Source organism: Leptonychotes weddellii, chromosome 7, assembly GCF_054177405.1.
Source record: "Leptonychotes weddellii isolate Sample4059 chromosome 7, ASM5417740v2, whole genome shotgun sequence".
Lineage (NCBI taxonomy): Eukaryota > Metazoa > Chordata > Mammalia > Carnivora > Phocidae > Leptonychotes > Leptonychotes weddellii.
The window spans coordinates 57,075,986-57,098,570 of NC_138375.1; the positions used below are offsets into that span (position 1 = coordinate 57,075,986).

The 22,585-nt window shown below is 46.8% G+C and overlaps 1 long non-coding RNA gene across 2 annotated transcripts in view; it reads left to right on the forward strand.

Annotated features, from left to right (window-relative positions):
- Positions 1–22,585, forward strand: part of LOC115942561 (uncharacterized) — a 203,924-nt gene that overhangs the window by 102,358 nt on the left and 78,981 nt on the right. The window lies entirely within an intron of this gene.

Here is a 22,585-nt window from a genome sequence, read left to right on the forward strand (position 1 = left end):
GGAAGTGGGTTTTGGGTAGGCACAAGGTGAAGGGCAGCTCCAGGGAAGGGGTTGAGAATAGAGAATTGTGCTGAGAATGGACAGTGAAAGGCGCAGGACCCATGAGAAGGCTGGGATGCTGGGGAGGGACAGCAATCTGGGTCACAGAAGTGTATGCACAGATCCCTTTGGGGATGGAAGAGCAGGCGATGTGGGATGATGGCTGGGAGCTGTGGGCTCCAGGTAGAGGCTGAGGCATGATAGAATTGGTCTTGAGGATTTCTTAGGTGGCGGTGTTGAGATAGAGTGCTGGGATATGCATGTGGTGGTGGCAGAGGAGCTGCCTTGACAAGAGCTCTGGGGGTGTCTGCTCTGGAACACCAATGGCACCATTGAGACCTCCTATGGGTAGCCTGTGGAGCTGAGCAAAGGGTGAGTATGTCGCTGGAGCCGGAGTCAGGAGTTCCTGGGGATGCACAGGGGGATGGAAGTAAACTGGTGAACCAATGGGGACGCATATCATGAAAGGCCCCCTGTGCATTTTTCACAATGCAGACCTGTAGCCTGAGAGTCAGATCTATGCTTTATAAGCATCACTGAGAATGAGGGTGGATGGTGGATAAAGGAACAGGGAGAAATCCATCTGCATCATAGGGACCAGTTAAGGAGCTGTTGAGGTGGATGAGGCAGCAGATTATGAAGGCCAGAAATCAGCAGGTGGAGGGGACAGGAGGATGAAGGGTAGGGGAGCAGACTTGAAAGAAATTTCAGGATCTGTTTCTTGGAGGTATTCAGAAATCTCTGAACAACAGGCCCCAGTAGAGTCATTAGGACCCAAAGTTGCTGAAAGGAGGCAAGAAAGGGGCAAAGGATGTGAAAACCTGGCTCTTTATGGGGCTCCCTCACCAAGTCAGTAAGTTGTCATTTGTAATGATTCTCCTAAGTTTTCTGGAGCCTCAGTTTCCCTGACTATTCCACTAGCACAAGAATATATCCAGCTTCCCCTCCCCTGGCATTTCGGCAATTCGGATGGGATATTGTTATGCATTTGAGCACTTCCGTGAAAGATGCCTTCTCTTTGCAAAGCACATTCATGTCCATTATCTCACACAATGCTCACCATGCTGTCAGTCAGTTGACGCAGATGATGATGGTGAAGGTCATGATGAAGGCAGCTGATGTTTATAGTCTACTGATGAGTACCAGTCACTCTACTAAGCATTTGCCAACCTGGGTTTGATTCCCACAGCAATCCCTCAAGGTACATAATATTTCCTGTCTCCATTTTAAAGATGAAAATCCTGGAGCACAGAGAGGTTAGCAAATTTCCTGAAGTTGTACATTTAGTCAAGGCCTGGAACTGAGTTTTGGACTCGGGCAGTAAATGAACACCACGATCAGTTAACCACTTCTGCCATATATGTCATCATTCTTGCATTAGAGGAAGGGTTGGCAGGCCAGACCCAGCCCGCTGATTGTTTTGTAAATAAAGTTTGGTTGGAATCCAGTCATGCCCGTTCACATATGTATTGTCTGTGGCTGTTTTGCTGCACTGGTGGAAGGGTTGAGTATCATGACAGAGACCACATGACTCACAAAGCCTAAAATATTTACCTTCTGGCCCTTTGCAGAAAATTTCTTGAGCTCTATGCTAGACTATCTTTTTTTTTTGTCTGTTTCTCCTTCCTCTTCCTTCCTGCTTTTTTCAATACAATAATATGTAAGATATAAAAGTGAAGGAACATTATTCCTAATGTAGCATCCCGTTTTCATGGGCATTTTACCAATGCCAAGTTGAGAAAGAAAGAGCAGTTAATGTGTCATCTGGTGAGTTTTTTATGAGGACTACCCCCCTTTTTTTTTTTTAAGATTTTTAAATTTATTTGAAGGGGAGAGAGAGAGAGTGAGAGTGGGGGGAAGGGCAGAGGGAGAGAATCCCTAAGCAGACTCCCCACTGAGCTTGGGACCTGATCCCACAATCTATGAGATCACCACCCGAGCAGTAACCAAGAGTAGGACACTTAACTGACTGAGCCCACCCAGGCGCCCCAGTGAGGTCTACTCTTAAAGTGATGACAAGGATAAAAAATGACACCTAATTCTCATAAAATGTTTATGATGTCCCTATTGTGTACCAGGCACTATTCTAAATGTTGGGATTTCTGCCATCCGTAAAGTGAAGGGATTGAAATGAGAGAATCTAGATTAGGGTCTACCCATCTTGAACACATCCTAAGCTGTTTTTTAAAGAAACCCTCTGTCTCTAAGCAGCTGTAATGTGTACACAAGTGGCATACACAATCAAATGCATTCAGGGGAAGGACGTCCTTTTTAGAGATTAGTTCGTAAAGTGGACTAGATCACAAACACTGGCACTGGGTTGTAGGAAATGTGTTTTAGCTCATTTGGCCACAGCAAGGGGAGGGAAGGCTCTCCTGACACGCTCGGCAAAACCAAACCCAGCTGAATGAAGGTCGCCAGCAACCGTTGGGCATCCTGTGTTGGGACTCATATAAAAAGTTGCAGTGTCACCTCCTGGCCACTAGAGGACTTCATCCTATTTAAGCAGAGAAAGACTTGGCGAGCGGCCTTTCCGCCCTGGGGGAGGATTGCTCATCTTTCCTTCACTTAAGTCTTCCAGCGGCCTTATGGGGGATGCTTCGTGAGATATAAAGCGTCAGAGGGTATTTATGATAGAGAGCCATCCAGTGCTGAATTGCTGAAGAGTACATCTCCAGTCTGATTGGTAGGAGACAGCTCTAGAGTTACAGTCTCTATTATTTTGAGCATAAATCCATCTCTTGCAACTTCCACCAGTTGGGTGCCCTCAACATGAGGTTTGTCTGGCTTCTACACGTCACGTTCCCTTCCAAGATGTTCCCTCCCCCCCCAGTGGAGAAGGCACAATGAAATGGCTTGTATTTAACACACACTTACATAGCACTTACTGTGCACTAGGCACGAAGTACTGTACAAATGTTAACTTAGTCCTCAAGAGCACCCTATGAAACAGGTGCGCTTATTAGCCTCAACTTACAGTAACTGGGGAAATGGAAATACAGATATTTACGGAACTCACGGAGGACCATGCCACTATTAGGTAATAGGGCTGGGATTTGAACTCAGACATTGAAGCTTCAGAGCTCATACTTTTAACTAGCACGCTCTGCTTCGCCCCCTCCCAGGAGAGGGGCCAGATAAACAATGAGATATTTTAAAAACATTTTCACCTATTTTTTTCACTATAAGTATATAACAGGAAATTTGGAACATCAAAAGAGAAGAAAAATCACCCAGGCTTACCACAATTGCAGCCAGCAGTCTCATGTTTTTGCTTTCATTTTTTTTTGGTGCATGTGTGTTTTTTCCAATCTCTGTGCATGCAGTTTGCATTCTGTTTTGCTGCTTAACATGTAATGTCCTAATGTTATTCCATACTTTCATAACCACTATTTTAAATATTGCAAGAATGTGCATGTGCGGTGACCCAATCAAAGCTCTAGAGGAGCTGGTAGACGAGAATGGCTAAAGAAGGGAGAGAGCAGGACAGACCGTCAAGGCACAGAACCAGAATGCCCGCGGGACTCTGGACGCGCATGAAGACCGCAAGGGCCACTGTGCTGACACGTCCTGTCAGTGGCGCTGAGCTGGGAGGCGGCAGCTGGCAAGCCAGTGCCTCATAGCATTTGGAGACTAAAAACAGCTCTGTGAGGTCACAACATGTGGTGAAGTCTCTATGGGGAGAAACGGCTTGTGTTCACTGGGTGTCTTTTCCCCGCATGTATGCGGATTCCGAGAAGTCCCTGAGTTCCAGCTCCAGCCTTGTTGGCTCTGTGACTGTGGATACATCAGTTCGCTTCTCAGGGTATCAGTGTTCTTAACTATCTCGTGGGAACAGTAACATGGGTAAAAATGATCGTTGTGTCAGTTAGGGATGCTTTTGGCTGCAAGTGACAGCAAATCTGATTTACAAGGAATCAAGCAAGAAAGACTTTTAATTAGCTCACATAACAAGAAATTTGGAGCTGAGTAGTCCCAGGCTCGTGCAAGGGCTCAGCCGTGTCATCAGGGAACCCAGACTTTCTCTCTTTGCAATACACCGTTCTTAGGGTGTTGGCTGTAGGTCTGTTTTTTGAGTACATTTCGATGGCTGGATCCATGGTGGAGTAATATTAACCCTTCCTTATAGAAATTCAGTTTCAGGAAGACACTCTTGTTCTATCTGACCAGCAGGAAGGCGCCTATCTTTCCAGGAGGCCTCTGTATCAATCCTTGCATGGGTGAGGCAGCTTCCCTGTGAAGGAGCTTTCCAGCATGCGCAGAGAATTACTTCCAAAACCATTGTTTTAGTCTGCTCTAAGACTAACTAAGTGGGTACTGCTACACACACACACACACACACACACACACACACACAAACACACACACACCATAAAACAAAACAAATGAAAATGAAAATAACTAGAAGTGTGTGAGACCAGGAATGATCAAGTCCTCTCCCCTGGGTGTGTACTCTCCATCTTGGAGACCTGTGATCTAGGACATTTCAGAGGTGGAGACAAATGATTTTGACTTACAAAAATACAGTCTCAGTGCTTTCGTTTGGCAGTTGATTTGGTGGGGAGGGAGGTTTAAATTTCGAATTGGTTTTTCTACTAAAATATTTTTGTAATAGAAATTCATACACAGGATAAAATTTCAAATCGGGGTGGCCCCTGCCAGTACAGAGAGCCACAAGGGCTTTGCTGGAGCATCAGGAGCTCAACTCTGGGGAGGGGGAGCTGAGTCTTGTCTTGGGGGCTCTCTGAACGAGCCCTTGGTTGCACCGGTGGCCCAATTGGGCTGTGACAGCTGAGCAGGGAGCCCTCAAGGGCCGAGGCTGCTCTCATGCCTTACGTGAGCCCTGTGGCATCTGCCCTGCCCGGATCATTTCAGGAACTTGAGGACTCCAAGTGGGGAGCCCTGACAGCTGGCCTGGGGGATGGCCGGAAGGTGAGGACGTTCTTCAGATGGCCTTCAGTCAGCAGCCGATGGCATTTGGCCTGCTGCCTGCATTTGAGACATTGCTTTGGAATGCATTTCAGGGGAGAGGACCCTCTGTGACAAGATAGTTTTCTTTTATTTTGAAGGGGGCTGGTTTGATTGGCTTTTAACTCTCTAAAGTTCAGAAATATCTGATTCAACTTTGTCATATTCCTGAACACTGAGGGAGGCAGGGATATGAGGTGATGACATGCTCAGGTTTTTCCCCCCCAAGAAAAATGAGAAAATTACTGAGAAAATAATAAGTGCATGCATATGCAAACAGATGCTATGCAATATTCCTGACCAACGATGATGCCCTTTGCCATTCTTAAGGATTTGGAGCCACCAGCCCAACAAAATGGCAGAGGCCAGCAACAGAAATTCCAATGGAGGAGCATGAGAATTCTATGCCCTTTCTTAACCTTAAACAGACTTCAAAGGTGCAAGGATGGAGAGAAGCAATTCACAGGGTGCCTGACGAAGGGAGTGTCTTCAGTGGGGGAGGGAAAGGACCCAACTTCACTGGCTGAAGAAACAAAAAGAAATTTATGGGCTCATACATCCAAGGTGTTCAGGATACTATTAACTTAAGGTGCAGCTGGATCCAGGTGTTCACACAAGGGCTTTAGACATCTGTTTCTTTCCATCTTTTAGCCCTGGCTTTCCTCTGTGTTTGCTTCATTTTTGGGCAGTCTGTTTGTTTGTGGTGGCTCCAGCATCTCCGAGCCCAAATCTTACCAGAAAGAGCTCCTCCTCCCAAGAGGTTCCTGCAGGAGTCCCCTGGTTGGCTCTTTTGGGTCTGGCTTGGGTCATATGTCCATCCCTGACCCACTCACTGTGGCCAGGGTAATGCCATATGCTGAAGAGTATGAGCCCATGCCTCAAGCCAGAGAGCAGGGGGACCCTTCCGAAGCCACAGGGCTGATGGGGAGGGTGCGGTGGCTCCCCAGAGGGAAGATGGGGGCTAGTGCCAGAAGAAGGGCAAAGGGATGTGAGGCAGGCAAGCCCAGTTGTTCACCACATGGGGCATCTGAGGTAGAAGCCGGGCCCATCCAGGACTTTCATTTATTTCCTTGGTGAATCATCATTGCCAAGTGCTGTGGGGTGTTGAGGGAGTGGTTGCTCTTCTCTCTTCTGTCCTGCAAGGATGGCAGTCTGCTTTTTAAAAATAAAATATTTATCATCCTTTTTCTCCCAGCTTTGAGATATAATTGACATAGAACACGGTGTAAGTTTTAGGTATACAATGTAATGATTTGATATACCAATATACTGTGAAATGATTACCACCATAAGGTTAGTTAACACAGGGGCGCCTGGGTGGCTCAGTCGGTTGAGCGACTGCCTTCGGCTCAGGTCATGATCCCAGGGTCCTGGGATCGAGCCCCGCATCGGGCTCCCTGCTCCGCGGGAAGCCTGCTTCTCCTTCTCCCGCTCCCCCTGCTTGTGTTCCCTCTCTCGCTGTGTCTCTCTCTGTCAAATAAATAAATAAAATCTTAAAAAAAAAAAAAAAGGTTAGTTAACACATCCCTCATATCACATAGTTACCTTTGTGTGTGTGTGTGTGGTTAAGATCTTCTAAAATATAGCAACTTTCAAGTATACAGTACAGTATTGTTAACTGTAGTCACCATGCTGTCCGTCACATCCCCAGGACTTATTCATCTTATAACTGGAAGTTTGTGCCCTTTGACCACCTCGCCCATTTCCCCAACTACCATTCCCCACCCCCAATAACCACCCATCTGTTCTCTGTTTCTTTGAGTTTAGTTTTTTAGATTCCATGTACAAGTGAGATCATATAGTACTTGTCTTTCTCTGTCTGACTTATTTCACTTAGCATAGTGCCCTCCAGATTCATTCACGTTGTCTCAAATGACATGATTTCCTTCTTTTTTTTTGCGGCCGAATAATATTCCATCACACACACAGTCACACACCACATTTTCTTTATCTATTCATCTGTCAGTGGGCACTTAGGTTGTTTCCAGATTTTGGCTACTGTGAATAATGCTGCAGTGAACATGGGGGTGCAGGTATCTCTTCAAGATATTGATTTCATTTCCTTCGTATATATACCCAGAAGTAGGGTTGCTGGATCATATGATAATTCTATTTTTAAATTTTTGAGGAATCTTCATAACTGTTTCCTACAGTGGCTGTACCAGTTTGCATTCCCACAAACAGTGCACAAGGGTTCTCTTTTCTCCACATCCTTGCCAACACTTGTTATCTCTTGTTTTTTTGATAATAGCCATTCTAATAGGTGTCAGGTGATACCCCATTGTGGCTTTGATTTGCATTTCCCTGATGATCAGTGATGTTGAAAACCTTTTCATGTACCAGTTGGCCATTTGAATGTCTTCTTTGGAAAAATGTTTATTCAGGTCTTTTGACCATTTTTTTAAAAAATTGTATTATTTATTTATTTGAAAGAGAGAGAGAGCACACGTGCAAGCACAAGCAGCGGGGAGGGGCAGAGGGAGAAGCAGACTCCCCACTGAGCAAGGAGCCCAATGCGGGACTCGATCCCGGGACTCCAGATCATGCTGTGAGCTGAAGGCAGATGCTTAACCAACAGAGCCACCCAGATGCCTGTCCTTTGACCATTTTTAAATTGGATTATTAATAACTATTGGACTGTATGATTTCTGTACATATTTTGGATATTAACTCCTTATCAGATATGTGGTTTGCAGATATTTTCTCCAGTTCCATATGTTGCCTTTAAATTGTGTTGTTTGCAATCACCTCCTGATTTGGGGCAATAAGGAGCCTTGTGGTCAGGATGCTAGTAAGGATGTTTTTGGGTTGGGCGCCTGGGTGGCTCAGTTGGTTAAGCGACTGCCTTCAGCTCAGGTCATGATCCTGGAGTCCCAGGATCGAGTCCCGCATCGGGCTCCCTGCTCGGCAGGGAGTCTGCTTCTCCCTCTGACCCTCCCCCCTCTCATGCTCTCTCTCTCTCATTCTCTCTCTCAAATAAATAAATAAAAATTAAAAAAAAAAAAGGATGTTTTTGGGTGATGGCTGTTCTGTTTGGGGTTTTGCAGCATGCAGACAACTACAAACATTTATTTTCTTGCTCATGAGTCTGGGGTTGACTGGGTCTTGGTTGGGATTGACAGCTTGGCTCCAGGCTGCTGGTTGAGTCCAAGTCTCTTTGGACTAGCGGCTACTTGGGGCATGCTTTCTCATGGCGGATCATGGAAATGTAAAGGGGCAAACCAAACTGTGCAAATCCTGGGAGAGTTCCTCTTGTGTCACATCTGCTAAAATTACCTTGGCCAAAGCAAAGCACATAGGCAAGCCCAGTGTCAGTGCGGTGAGGATGTGCTCTCTGTGTCACCCTGCTTGGCAAGGCCACGTGGCAGAGGGAGGGGAAAAGAAATGGAAACAATTGTCCGATCTTCCATATGTTTCCTTCATGAGAACTCATCTGTGTCAGGCGTCCTGCACAGAATTAGCTTCATGGCCCATTCAGTCCTTTCTGTGTCTGATGGTGATGGTGATAAAGGGGTGGTTTTGCAAGAGCTTGAGTTTTCTCCTTAAGATCAGAATCAGGGTTGAGATGGGTGCCCAGATCTCCTCAGGTATTGCTCCACTTAGTGTGTAATGGGATGGTCTTCACTCTTACCTGTCCGGAGCCTCCTGCTGGATAGGCAGGTGATCAAGGTAAGGGTCAGCTGAGTCCAGGGCTGGGAGAGGCCTGATGAGAGGGCTGCAGAGCATGGGGCCAAAGGTGAGCTGGGAGAGCCAAATCAACAGCCAGAAAGCCAATCTGGCTAAGGGGACTGTCTGGAGGGGTAGGCAGAATGAGATTGAATCAGGGAAATTGGACAGAACCCAGGGGACAGGCCAAAGCAAGAGGGTGCTGGACAGATTGGGGGTGGGGCTCAAGAAAGTTCCCAAGCAACAGGAATTCTCAGCCCGGAAGGGAAGGAAGTGTTAAGATTTGAGACGTGACCCATTTTTTAACCCCAAGGAGGAAACAGTCGCTGGGCAGGCAATTTCCCCTCTGATTCCTGCCTTGGCAAATTTCTTTAAACTGCTTAAAAATGTCAATATCCACAATCACCATAAGAAGCTCATATACCATAGAAACACTTGCAAAGAAATAGAGTGTGGTAGTTATTTTTCTTTTTTAGGTCCTGGTGAAGGCTGAATGTTTTCCAGGATGAATGGTTACTACTGAAATGATCTTTCCAGAGCTCTGAGTTTTTTCCTTACAATTAACGTCAGTATTGCCGAAGTGAGCCTGTTACATTTGAGTAATGGAGGCACAGATTGGCAACTGCAGTAGCAGAAAAAAAGGCACAGTTACTGTAAATGGGTATTTCTGTTGTGACGGAGCCATTCTGTGTAGTCCTGTTACATATCGGGAGTCTGGGGGGCGGGGGGCAGAGGCAGAGCAGGTGGAGGGAGGGAGGAGAGGGCTCTTGGAGGACAGAGAGCAAATTTCTCCTGCAGAGAATGTGGGGCCTTCTGCACAGCTGGGTGTCCGCAGATGGCAAGGATCACATTTCTGGATCTGGTGTGAGCAAAGGAGGCACAGAAAGCCTCTACTTTTCTGTGCACTTGGAGGCTGATATTGGTACCAGATGGGAGAGAACGAACTTATTATTAGTAATGATAATACCAAGATCTGCGAGGCATTTATTGTCCACCACAGAGTGGGTTCAGACTGTACGTGCTTTATCTCTTGAAGATAATCCCAATACAGTAGGTACTATTATTATTCCCATTTTACAGATGAGAAAACCAAGGGTGAACATGGTGAAATCACCTACTCAGGGTTATATGTCCAGTAAGTGGTAGAGCAGGAATCCAAACCCAGGCGCCACTGAAGCTCATGGTGACTCATCCAGTATAAGCGCCCAGCATGGCATGACTGTGACAGTCACAGGTCAGGCTTAGCCAGGGTTTCTAGATGCCCAGGGTACTGACACAGGCAGAGTGGCTCCCCGCGGGCTGAGTGCTGGAGAGGGCAGCCAGACCGCAAGTGGCCCTGGGGGCCTATCTGCGGAGGATCAGGGGAAGGGACTGGATTTTTCAACCAAAAAAGGAGAAGAACCATAGAGTGGACCTATGGTGGTTGTCTCTCCGACATTCACCACACCCTTCTCCCATTGTGTAACACTAGGAGTGGGGGGAGGGGGAGGGGGCTTGGTAGATTGACCCACAGCTTGCATGGACCCTGGTTGATCTATAGCTAAGCCAGTCATGGATGTCCCATCCCCCTTGCCTCTGTGATTGTCTTAGAGATGGCAGATATAAGACATTTCAGGCCAATGAAATGCAGGGAGGGGTTTGGTAGGGGCTTCTAGGAAAGTAAGTCTGTGCTTTGATGGAGGGGGTTCAGGAAAGGGCCAGCTCTCTGTCTGCCCCTCCCCTCAACAGTAAGCAAGAAAGCAGGTAGCTTTGCTGGCTGTTGGCAGCCACCCTGTAACCACAAAGTCATCCAGCCCTGGATGATGGCAGAGCCACTAGATCAATCCCCCTCCCCCACACAAGCCCACGCCCCACTCAGGGGCTGCCTCTCGGGCAAGTCTATAAATCTCCTTAGTGTTGTTTTATCCTCACTGAGCTGCGTGTTTTCTTGATGCTACAGCATTTTAACTGGCATGTCCTGGGTTACAAAAGGAAGATAAGCTCGATGTCTTTGTTCCCAGGAAAGCAGATTAGAACTATGGGGAGCTAGGTATCTGACTCAATGGAAGGATCTGTCTTGTGGTGAGTGCTCTAGCATTTGAAGCATCCAAGCTAAGGCTGGGGAATCTTCAAGAGATTTCTTTCTTTCTTTCTTTTTTTAATTATATTCCGTTAGCCACTGTATAATATATCATTAGTTTTTGATGTAGTGTTCAGTGATACATTAGTTACGTATAAAACCCAGCACTCATCCCAACATGTGCCCTCCTTAATACTCATCACCCTGTTACCCCTCTCTTCCCTCTGAAACCCTCAGTTTGTTTCCGGGGGTCGATAGTCTCACTCTCTGATTTCTCCCCCTTCAGATTGCCCTCCCTTCCCCTATGGTCCTCCGTGCTATTGCTTATATTCCACATATGAGTGAAACCATATTATAATTGTCTTTCTCTGCTTGACTTATTTCACTTAGCATAATCCCCTCCAGTTCCATCCATGTAGATGCAACTGGTGGGTATTCATCCTGTATACAATGGAATATTATTCAAGGATTTCTAAGAGGGAGGAGAGACATGGCTACTAGTATGCTCACCACTATCAGGGTGGGGACTCCCACTTAAGAGTGGGAGTGGGACTCTGAGGCAGGGGGCTGATGCTGAATGCCCCTCCCTGCTGCAGGACAACGTCTCAAGGACAACTGAGGGCACCCATGTAGTTTTTCCTGCATCATCTTCAAAAGAGACCAGAATTTTATTTTATTTTTATTATTATTAATATTTTTTAAAGATTTTATTTATTTATTTGACAGAGAGACACAGCGAGAGAGGGAACACAAGCAGGGGGAGTGGGAGAGGGAGAAGCAGGCTTCCCACCGAGCAGGGAGCCTGATGCGGGGCTCGATCCCAGGACCCTGGGATCATGACCTGAGTCGAAGGCAGATGTTTAATGACTGAGCCACCCAGGCACCCCCAAAAGAGACCAGAATTTTAAAAATTATTTTTCCCACAACTCTCACATATTAAGAAGTTGAGTCAAAGTGGTGCTCATGTGATGTGTATTATAGCTAACACATCGGCTGTAGGTTAAGTTGGTGGTGCAGTTGCATTGTATTTTTTAGTTTTTTGTATGGTTTAGAGTAAAATGGGACTTTTCATATAATTAACGCGACTGATGCAGCAGTGTCCATCATATCGGGCATGCCGTATAAATTCTTAACATGGCAAACTATTGTAAAGGTTTATGGTTGTGATATCTTTGCTTTCCTGACATATTGAGTCATACTTATGATTTAATTATTGTGAAGTCCAGAGTTAGGAACGCTTTGTAACCTTGCCACAGCAATATTGTTTTTGTGGGGAAGAGGGAAGCCAATCCGTTTTAGTCATTGTGTTAATTTATAAACACATTGCCTGTTCTAGGTTCCTTTCACAATCCCTTCTGGATCTGTCATCTATGAATTTATTTGAACATTTAAAAAGCATTGACTGTTTCCAGGGTGTACCACCCACTTGCTATGAGAAGCCATGCTTTCTTGTATTTATCCTAAACTTGTATTTCCTGAGAGGCCAGTGTCTTCAGCGTCCCCCACTTTGGATTACTCTCCTGGGGCGTGACAAGCCCAGGATGACGAGCAGCAGTGGCCTTGGTCATTCTCACCTAATGCCACCTTAACTTTGTTTTGTATAAGTGGCTCATTTACTCTCCTCCACTGGGTCTCAAAGCAAATTAACAGTATCAGGGGATTTTGCTGAATGAAGATGGAATTAAGCAGAGAGCATAGAATATACTGGTGCTACTTTGACAGCCTTTTACGTGGTGAAGCGAGGGAGAACTTGGCTCCTGGCTGCCTTGCCCAGGAGGATGGGTGAAAGAAGGCCATATTGCAAGCAGTGTGTTCTGGGTCGTTACTGAGTCCAGAAGGACTCAGGCTAGACAGTAGAGATCCTCATTTGAATTCATAGAAGCAGCCTTTTAGTTCCCAGATAGAATGGCTATTCCTCAGTTGTCAAGCTCTTGTGCTTATTTTCTGACTTGGAAGATGGGCACAGGGCAGGAAGAATCAGGCATGTTCTCAAATGTCTGGGCTAATAGGCATCATTTTCTTAAATTATCTCTGCTTCCTGTAGAATTAGTTTTTTGAGCTCAGAGTCCCCCGGATCTCTTGCTAGCTGCCCTGAAGCAGGCATGTTGCACGCCTTTCTTAGTCCAGAGCTGCAGATGGATGTCTGCGGTCTTTTCTTCTTGCCCAGTACCAGAGGGAGAACACACAAACTGCTTAAGGTTTGCCCAAGGGGCTGGGCCCAGTGTGTGGCCCATCAGCCCCAATGCTCTGCGTGCCCAGCTCCACACTGAACCTCCAGTTCCTGTTATACAGCTTAGGAAAAGAGACTATTTGCAACTTGAAAGCCCATCCCTGGCCAGGGCACTTGCTAGCAGAGATCTAGAGGAATTAAGGACTTCAGCATAATACCCCAGTTCCAGCTTTTGCTCTCCAGCTCAGAGGAGCTACTCTGTGTGCATTTTTGTGCATGCTTGTCTTTCTCTCTGACTTTTTGAAAGCATAGATTGCTGGTCCTTATCGAGGGCTGACTTTGACCATGCATTCACTTTCTCTAAAGCTCCCAACCACCTTATAGGGTCTGTGTCATTCCTCCATTGGACGGACAAAGGAACTCATGCTCCAGGGAAGGAGGCACCTACCCTGGAGTTACACTGCTTTGGGGTGGCAGAAGTGGGATTTCCCATTCTGAAATGCCACTGTCTACTGATTTGCTTATATAAGATTGGAGGAGCACTTTAAAAAAGATGAGAAAAAATAGAAATGTGTTTGTTCTAACTTCCTTGCCTATAACAGCTGGCTTGGTTTTTCATTTCTCCAGGTTTTGATGCTTTTGTAAAGGCAAGTCCCATGCTTTGTTCTCTGTCCCATAAAGGCTCCCTTGGCAGAGCAGGGAGCAGTGGGCTCTAGGGCTCCAGGAGGTGGTGCATTACCCAGAGGATTATTGACCCTCATTTAGTGATGGACCTTGGGGCTGATACTGAGGAGATTAGGGTTCTCTACATGGTCTCAGGAAGGGGTGAATATAGTTCTGTTGCTTCTTTGAGTGTGAGGATAAACCTCGATGGGCTTCCTTTTCCTGTCTCCCTTTCCCCCTCTTACTACCCTTGTGTATATTGGCCTGTCTTACTTGATCACCATTTCCCCCATGGTTTTAGGGGGAACCTTGTAAATGATCAGTTTGTTTTCCAGCACCAATTGTAAGCCTACATCAGTAACACAGAGAGGTCTCTCTATATTCACTTTCTATCTCTGGCCTCCTTTTTGGCCAGAATAGTAGGCATTCTGGAAATTATGCCCCTCTTAAGACCTTCTCCCTGCCTCTCCTGCTGGCATTGATGGGTTTTCTCTCCTCACATCTTTTTCATGAGTGGTAATTTCTCTGTTCCTTGACTCACAATGGTGCAGCAAGGAATCCTCTTGCCACTTAATAAGACTCTGTGTTTGAAAGCCCATCTCAAATGCTCTTGCCTCCATGAGGTTCTCCCTGAGTTATCCTCAACTGGGTATATCCTTGCCCTTCTTCATATCCGCAGCACTGGTAGTCTATCTTTAATTGTTTTTTTCTTTAAAACATGCTGTTTCTCCCTATTTCCCTAGTTGTAAAATTAGCACATATCCATCATAGAAAGTGGAAAATGCAGAAAGGCACAAAGAAGAAAATAAGAATTAGCGAGATAATGATAAGCTCTAGCATTGGGGAGGGTTGTATGTAGGCACTCTTCAAAGTTCTTCATGTATATTCATCCAGCTCATTTTCACAGCTCCTCCTGGAGGTTGTTATTACCAGAATCCTGATTTTACACACGAGGAAATGATGTTCAAGGTGGTCACGACCTGTGTCTCAGATATCATCCAGGGCCCTGTGTGATGTGGAGATCTTGCTGAACTCGGCTGAGCGGGTTCCATGGCTGTGAGAGTTGGGGAGTCCTGGGCCAAGCCCCTGAGCTTCTCCTGGTTCCTGCTCCGGACTCCGTGCAGCCTGGGGTGCTGCTTGGATGTCCAGTTGGATGCCAGCTGTCCAGAGATGGCAACATTCAGAGGCCACCTCTGTGTTACTTTCTTCCTACTTCTCCCTCTGTGACTTCTCCTTGGGTCAGACAGAGGCTGCCACACATAAAGAGAAGCCGGTTTTAATTGTGGGACTAAAAAGCACAAGAAGTAATAACCACAGCAAACATTTATGGAGTGCTTACCATGTGCCAAACCCTGTTTTGGGAGCTCTGTGTGTGTGTGTGTGTGTGTGTGTGTGTGTGTGTGTGTGAACTCTTGTCCTCCTCACACAATAGCTGCATTCTGGATGAAGGGACTTCAACACAGAGAGGTTAAGAAACTTGACCGAGTTACACAGGTAGAATGCAGTGTGATTCAAGCTCAGGTGGATTTATTACTTCTTTAACCTTACAATTAGAATGAGGAATAAGGAACAGCCTCACGGGCCTCTCCCCACCCCAGACCACAAGGGTGTTCCCGGGCTGGAGGGATGACTGGCAAAGAGTGGGTATGGGGCATAGTATAAGATGGGGGACCTGACTGAGGTCCAGGCAGAGAGGGGAAGGTCAGCAGTGAGAGACTGTCAGGGGCAGCTTGGGAGCTGATCCGATGCCCACAGGGGAGTCCCGAAAGCTCTTTGTCTAGTCACTTGAACCTATGGCCTTTGGGACACCTGTGGATCAATCAGAACAACACTCACCTGAGCCTGGAGACTTTGCCAAGTCCCATCTAAACAGCCCTGTGTGGACACCCCCATTCTTTCAAGGCCCATCACACCTGTAGCCCCTGGAAATAGAGGGCAGGGGGTCTCGGCACCTAGAGAGATGGTAGCTGTGCTCTTGAACTTGGGTAGGAACAGCATTGAAACCCATCACCTCTTCTGATCTTCAAGGGACAAATTGAACACCTTTCAGGTCATGGGAAGTCAGAAATAGACAGTCATGTGGATGAAGGCTGGGAAGACTTCTTAGAGAAAGAAGAGTATAGCCTGGTTCTAGAATGACAGAGACAAATTCACCTGGAGGAGGAGTGAGGAAGGAGCACACGCCAGCCTGAGGAGAAGGGCTGAGAGAAGGGAGTGGCTCGGCATCCAGGGATACAGACTGAGAGGACCCTCCAGAAACCGGGTTGGGGTAGATGGTAGGCTGTGTACCATCTGGGATGGGGGATGTGATGAGGTCTGGGAGAAGTGTGGGTGTGAGAATCAGACCCACTGTGAGAATTGGGCTTGAATCCTAGCTCTGCTACTTATTAGTTATCGGATTTCTGGCAAGTCACATGTCCTGCCTTCACCCTAACCTCAGTTTCTTCACTTGTAAAATGGAAGCTGTAACGCCTACCTAAGGAAGCCCCAAGCAGGACTTGGTGAGATCATGAACAGACAGTGCCTAGCCCAGTGCCTGGCACATACATAGAACTTGCTTAACAAATGGTATTCATTACTCTTGCTCTGCTGGGAAATCTCCTTGAACTGCTGCTTTGTTTTATATGTCTTCATGCAATGTCCCCAGGTAGCAGTCCCCAAGAAGTCACATTCTAGCCTCCACATCTGAAAGAAAGGGGGAAAATCTTAGTGGATGTTCAGCTAGAAGAAAATTACACAGTGGGCATAAAGGAAATGTGGGGATGCCATTCCTCCATCTTAATTTGATTTTGGTTTGCTTTTCCTGGGAAGCTGTATTCATTTGAGTAGTTTTCCTGGCAAACATTGGAAACATATGTCTGGTTCTTTCATGCACAATGGGGATGCTTCTGGCTTCCGTCTGTGCATAGACCAGGGTTCAGGAGAGCTGTTTTTCTTATGGCGGGGTGGGATTTGCCTTGATCCATCCCACCGCCCTCTACTCAGCCCCTTTCTGGGAAATGGAGGCATCAATGTTAAAGATCAGCTAACCTGATATCCGAACCTCACTCTCCCATGTGTCACTTTCACAGTTATTTGTAATATTTAAGTACTAATAGACATGATCAAATAGATTCTTTTTTCTTTTCTTTTTTTTTTGCAGTTTTGGAAAGAGTGAATTTCTTTTTTAAAAATTTTAATTCCAGTCTAGCTAACATACAATGTTATATTAGTTTTAGGTGTTGAATATAGTAATTCAACAATTCTGTACATGACTCAGTGCTCATCATAAGTGTGCTTTTAATCCCCTTCAACTATTTCACCCATTCCCCCCCGCCGCCTCCCCTAAAACAGATTCTTAAAATTAACTTTTTAAGAAACTCTATCTCATTTTAAAGGAAAACTTTAAGGGCTTGATGAGCTAGTTACATTTTTATAAGCAGAAAAATAAATCTGTATCAGTTTGAATGAAATAAAATTAAAGAGTGTTCATTTGCATTCCACCTGTGGACTCTGCCTCACATTTGGCTGATACAGTTGTGAGTGAACCTCTTCATGGTGCAGGTGAGGAAACTGAGGCCCGGTGGTATGAAGTTACTTGCTCAAGGCCACACAACTAGCCAGTGGCTGAGCTTGGACTTGAACCAGATCGTCTGAGTTATTTATGCATCTTGGCAGCCATCTATCCCTCTGATTCATGTGGTCCCACGAAAATGTTTGGAGTGCAAGCACAGCTCCAGGTGTTGTGGCAGATGCAAAGAGTACAATGGAGGGCCTGTTCTGGTAGACGCAGGATATGGTGGGGGAGACAGTGTTCCAACAAACCATCTTAGTGCTGAGTTATGTGACAAGAGCTTTGCTAGAGACAGGCAAAAAGGATCATGGCAGAGAGGAGCTCAGGGCCTGGGATTGTGCATCCGGATTCTCGTGCTGCCCTTATCCAGGGCTAAGGTGATACCACTCTCCATGCAATAAATAACACTCAGCCACCACCCCATTTCCTGCCCCACAGTCCTGTCGTGTGGCATAGTGTGTTGGCTTAGAGAGCACAACCTCAGGGGTCCCTCCGACCTGAGTTCAAATTAGGTGTGCACATCACTAGCTTTGTGACATAGCCACCTCTCAGATGCTAGCTTCCTTCTGTAAGATGAGGTTTATGTGACCTGCTTATATTTTATAGATGTGGAAAGGAAATGAAGTCATGCATGTAAAGCACTGAACATTGCCTGGCCTATCATAGATACCCAAGAAGTGAGAGCTCTTATGTGTTCTAGACAGATAGTTGCTACACATGCCTGCCATATCGCTTCCTCACACCGAATCATGGGCATCTTTTTCTTCTTCCCACCAATCTATTTGATAGTGCAGAGCCCCGGTGTGAAGTTCTTTAAAACCGCCTCTCATGTGATCTAGGGCCCTCCAGTCAGAGTTTGGGGCATTTGTCAAAGCAGTCATCTCTCTTGCACATGCAGATGAGAAGTTGACCCTTAAACACAACTTGGGAAGTGACTCCCATTAACAAAAGTCAGCATAAAAACATGGTGGCCTCATGGTCTTTAGGCCTGGCAATTGGAAGTTGGGTTGAGTCTGTCTGACTTCAGTTCTGGAGGCAAATGTAGCTCCAGCATTACCCAAATTGGGCAGTGAGGGAATTCTCATGTTCCCAACACTTTCAACAATGTCCCATTATGCTTGGTGAGTCACAATTGGGCCCTTGTCCATGGAACAGCATGTGTCTGTCTGTAGTGAGTACAGTGCCTTGCTGTATGTTTGAACTAATTTCATAGGCTTGTCTCCACCACGGATGTTACTTGCCTCCTTTTCTGACGGTTGCTGGAAGCTTGTATCAGAGAAAGTCAGAAAAGGAAAGTGCTATGATTCTTTCCACTGGGCAACTGTGCATGTTGGAGGTAGTGCCCGGGAAGGAAAGTTGGGTTCAAGATGAATTAAAAGTAAAGTCTTGGGTATCTGCAAAAAGGCACTTACCTTAGTTGGCAGGTCAAAGAAAACTCTCAGGTCACCTGCAATTGTTGCAGTTAATGCTGAGGGCTTGCTTTCCCTTGACAGGCAGAGGAAGGAACAGCAGAATATTGAAACAGCTCCCTGGACATGCCAGCGTCAAGGAGGCACTGTAGACTGTGTGCAGAGACAGCTGATTTGCTTCTTGTGTTGTTATGATGGTGAACTTGGACAATTGCATAGACAACAGAGAACCCCGGGAACACAGACTTGATTTCTAACATTCCAAAGTGGGGGAGGAACTGCTGGTTCCCCCAGTTCCAAGGACACCCTGGCCTGTTGCTTTTTCCCACTGCCTGGCCCACGTGCCTTGGCTGTGCTGAGCATCAGCCACTCAGAAGGTGGGCCCAGGGCCGACCTTGCTTGCACCCTCTCAGACCTCCACACCATTGCAGATACTGGAATGCCCACATCCCCTCGGTTCCCTGGTGAACTCCTGGTCAGCTGCCAGCAGCCAGTGGAGACTACAGTTTCTCCAGCGGGTCCCTTGACCTCCCATCCTTTGGGTAGCTGCCTCTGGTCCCCTCATAGGTTTACACCCTCTACTGTAGTACTAAGACGGAGAGTTAAAGCTCCTTGGCAAGGTCTTTGCTGGTTGCTCTGTCTTCTCAACTAGACAGTGGGCTTTCTGGGAGCAGGGACCTTGACTGTCTTGCTCACTCTCATGTTCTCAGCACACAGGACACTTCCTGGCAGGCAGAAGGTGCTCAGTAAAAGCTCAAGTGCCACATGGAGGCATGAATGAATGACTAGCATCCGCAGGTGATACTCTGTGTCTGGTGAGGCATCGTCAGTTTCCTGGAGGCCCGGAACTCCTGCAATTAGCCATTCTGGTCTGTTACTATTTTGTCACTAGAAGGCGCCCTTTAAAAGTCCCATCTGTGACCTGTTCTTATTCCTCAGTACCTTAGCATGCGTGAGTTGGCAGGATGACAAGGTACCTGAGGAAATAAACTGGGCTTGGTATGATTTTGGGGTGGAAGGAGGGCAGCGTAAGTGTGTGAGGCAAGGGGTGAGTAAGAGAGATCTGGAATGAGGCTGTGGGGTACTATCCAAGCAGGTCCCTGAACTGAGGGGCTCCTTCTGGGCGTGACACCTAGGACAGTGTCCTTGATAGGGAAGAGCGCTGGGAAGGAGAAGGCAAGAGATCAAATGTTCCTATTAGCCTGAGGCTAAGCCTAGGGGAACTTTATACCTGGGGAGGGGGGCGGGGGAGGTGTCCCAAGTGAGTTCCAGGTCCTTGTTTCTAGCTTCTTAGACAAGGTAATTCCTGAACCCACTTCCATTCATTTGTTCATTCATTCATTGACCTAAACCACACTGACCACTTATAATGCACCAGAAGCTGTTCTAGTTGTCAGGGTACGGTGAAAAGCAAAATGGACAAGTTTCCTGTCCTCACGGAGCTTATGGTCTAGTTGGGGAGAAACAGATACTAAACAAATATATCTATTATGATACCAGATAACCATTAAGTGTCCTGAAGAGAAATGGAGCAGGGAAGGCCAGTGGTAAGCCATGGCGTGCGGTTTTAGATAGGGCGGTCAGTGTGGCTACGTTGAGGAGGGGACACCAGGGCAGAGAATAAAGAAAGGGACCCTGCTATGTGGGTTTTTCACTGGAGGGAGACAATGAGACTGAACGCAAGTCCAGCTCCCTTGCTTTTGGCAAGCATGCAGGATTGGGAGAAATAGGTTCCCTTTGGAAGTAATTCTTTCATCTGAGCTGAGTAGGGGCCTTTGACAGGCGGGTGTGCTGGGCATCCTTGGCTTTGAGTTGGCTACAACACTTCCTACTGAGCCTCACATTACTCCTTTGCAAAGTGGGGACGGCTTAGATCCCCTTCACAGGGCTCTCTTGAAGGTTCAGTGAGCTGACTTGGTGACTGTGAGGGACCATGCCCAGGAGTATGATCTATATGTTCCCCATATGTCAGCCTTCCAGGTGTGGAAGCTCCACAGCAGTTGGTGGCCCACTGATTCTGGGGAACTGTTGGACACCCTCTTTTATGCCCTCGAGCCCGACCCCCTACCTCTGCCCAGGACTCCCATTAGGGTTAGGTTCCGACAGTTGAGAGGCTAAACTTAACAGCTTTGTGATCTGGGGCACATTATGGTCCCTATGCAGTTTCCATATCTGTAAAACAGGATCAGAGCAGTACTGTTTTGTGGGGTGTGAGGAGAATGGAACCGATCGCGCCAGGGGGCTGAAGCCATGCCTAACACATCGCCCTAAGTAAGTGTCTGTCATTCTGCCCATTACTTCTGTGCCTTCCCAACGCCACTGGGACTTCCTGTGGAGAAGAGGCTTGTTCCATTCGTCTCTTGGTTCCCAGTGGCTACGTCAGGCTTGGCAGAGGGTAGGCCTTCAATAAATGTTGGATGGGTGTGTGGCTTGATGGATTAGGTGGATAAGTGGGGGAATGAGCTTCTTTGTATTCCTCCTAAACTTTATGCAAAGCTGTGAAGGCGATGAAAGAAAATGTGGAGGGTGCTGACGGTAGAGTTTGGAGAAGGGGCAGAGCACGATGCAAGCTTTCCTGCAGACATGGCTGAGGACGGAGGGGGGAGGGTACCTGGCCCCCCTCAGCTGGTCCCGCAGCTGACTGGGGGTGGGCTCCGTGCCCAGCGCCGCACAACACTATCCTCTCTTCTCCTCACAGCCCCCCCTAGCGGGTAGTAGTAGTACTGCTTCTCTCTTACCGGTGAGGAAGCGGAGGCTTGGAGAAGTGAACTGACTTTCTTGAGGCCACACCCAGGACTGCTGATTCCAGAACTTTCGCCCTCAGCCCTTATGCTCCACGGTTGGGTCTGTTCCTCAGCCACATTATGAACAGTTCTGCTATAGAGCGCTGAGCTAAGGACTTACTCTTTGGAAGTCCTTTTTTCATCTGAGGTGAATGGGGACCTTTGGCAGGCGAATGGGCCAGCTCTGAGGGCTAGGCATTCTCAAGTTGGGGTCGTTTACCCCACCCTCTTCTTGGGAAAATTCTGTGATCTCTCCAGAGCAGTTTGGCTGAGTTCATTCAATTCACAGGTAATGATAAAGCTGGTGTCTGGTGATGTACACCCTGAATTCAGAAATGTGATCGTAGAAATGTGAAATTGAGAAAAGGGGGGGTGGGATCTTAGAATGGAGGAAACACAGTGTTTACTGAGTGCTTACAATATGCCAGCACCTTGTATATTTTCTCAGTAGTCTTTCCTAATAAGGGTTCCTCCTGAGATTTGAACCCAGGTCTCTTAGGCTTCCAAACCCTGTCCTTTAGACTGGGAATGAGCATTGGTTGTGATGAAGAGGGGGTTCCCCAAGGTTCAAAACTCTCTGTGCACCCAGTGTCCTGTTAGAAGTCTAAATGTGCGTAAGTTCATAATTGCTATGTTTTCCAGTCATTTGACAGCTCTCATTTGCTCCATCTCAAAGAATGCTGGGTTTTCCTCTACCCACCTCCACCTTTCAGGGGAAATTACACTGCTCAAAAGAAATCCCAGTGTATATACCCAAAAGAATCAAAAGCAAGGACTCCGAGAGATATTTGTAAACCCATGTTCATAGCAGCATTTTTCACAAGAGCCAAAAGGTGGAAGCAACACGAGTGTCCATTGATGGATGAATGGATAAGGAAAATGTGGTACCTACGTACAGTGGATGGTTAGTCATCCTTAACAAGAAAGGACATTCTGACACATGCTACAGCATGGGCAGATCCGGAGGACATGATGCTGAGTGACATAAGACAGACACAAAAGGACAAATACTGTCTGCTTCTACTCACATGAAGGGCTTAGAGTAGTCAAATTCCCAGAGACGGAAAGAAGGATGATGGTTGCCAGGGCCTGACGGGAAGGAAATGGGGAGCTGTTGGCTAATGGGTATAGAGTTTCAGTTTTTCAAGATGAAAAGAGTTACAGAGACAAATGGTGATGATGGTGGCACAACAGTGTGCTTAACGCCATTGACCTTGACGATGAAATATAGTTGCGATGGTAATTTTGTGTTATGTGTATCTTACCACAATAATA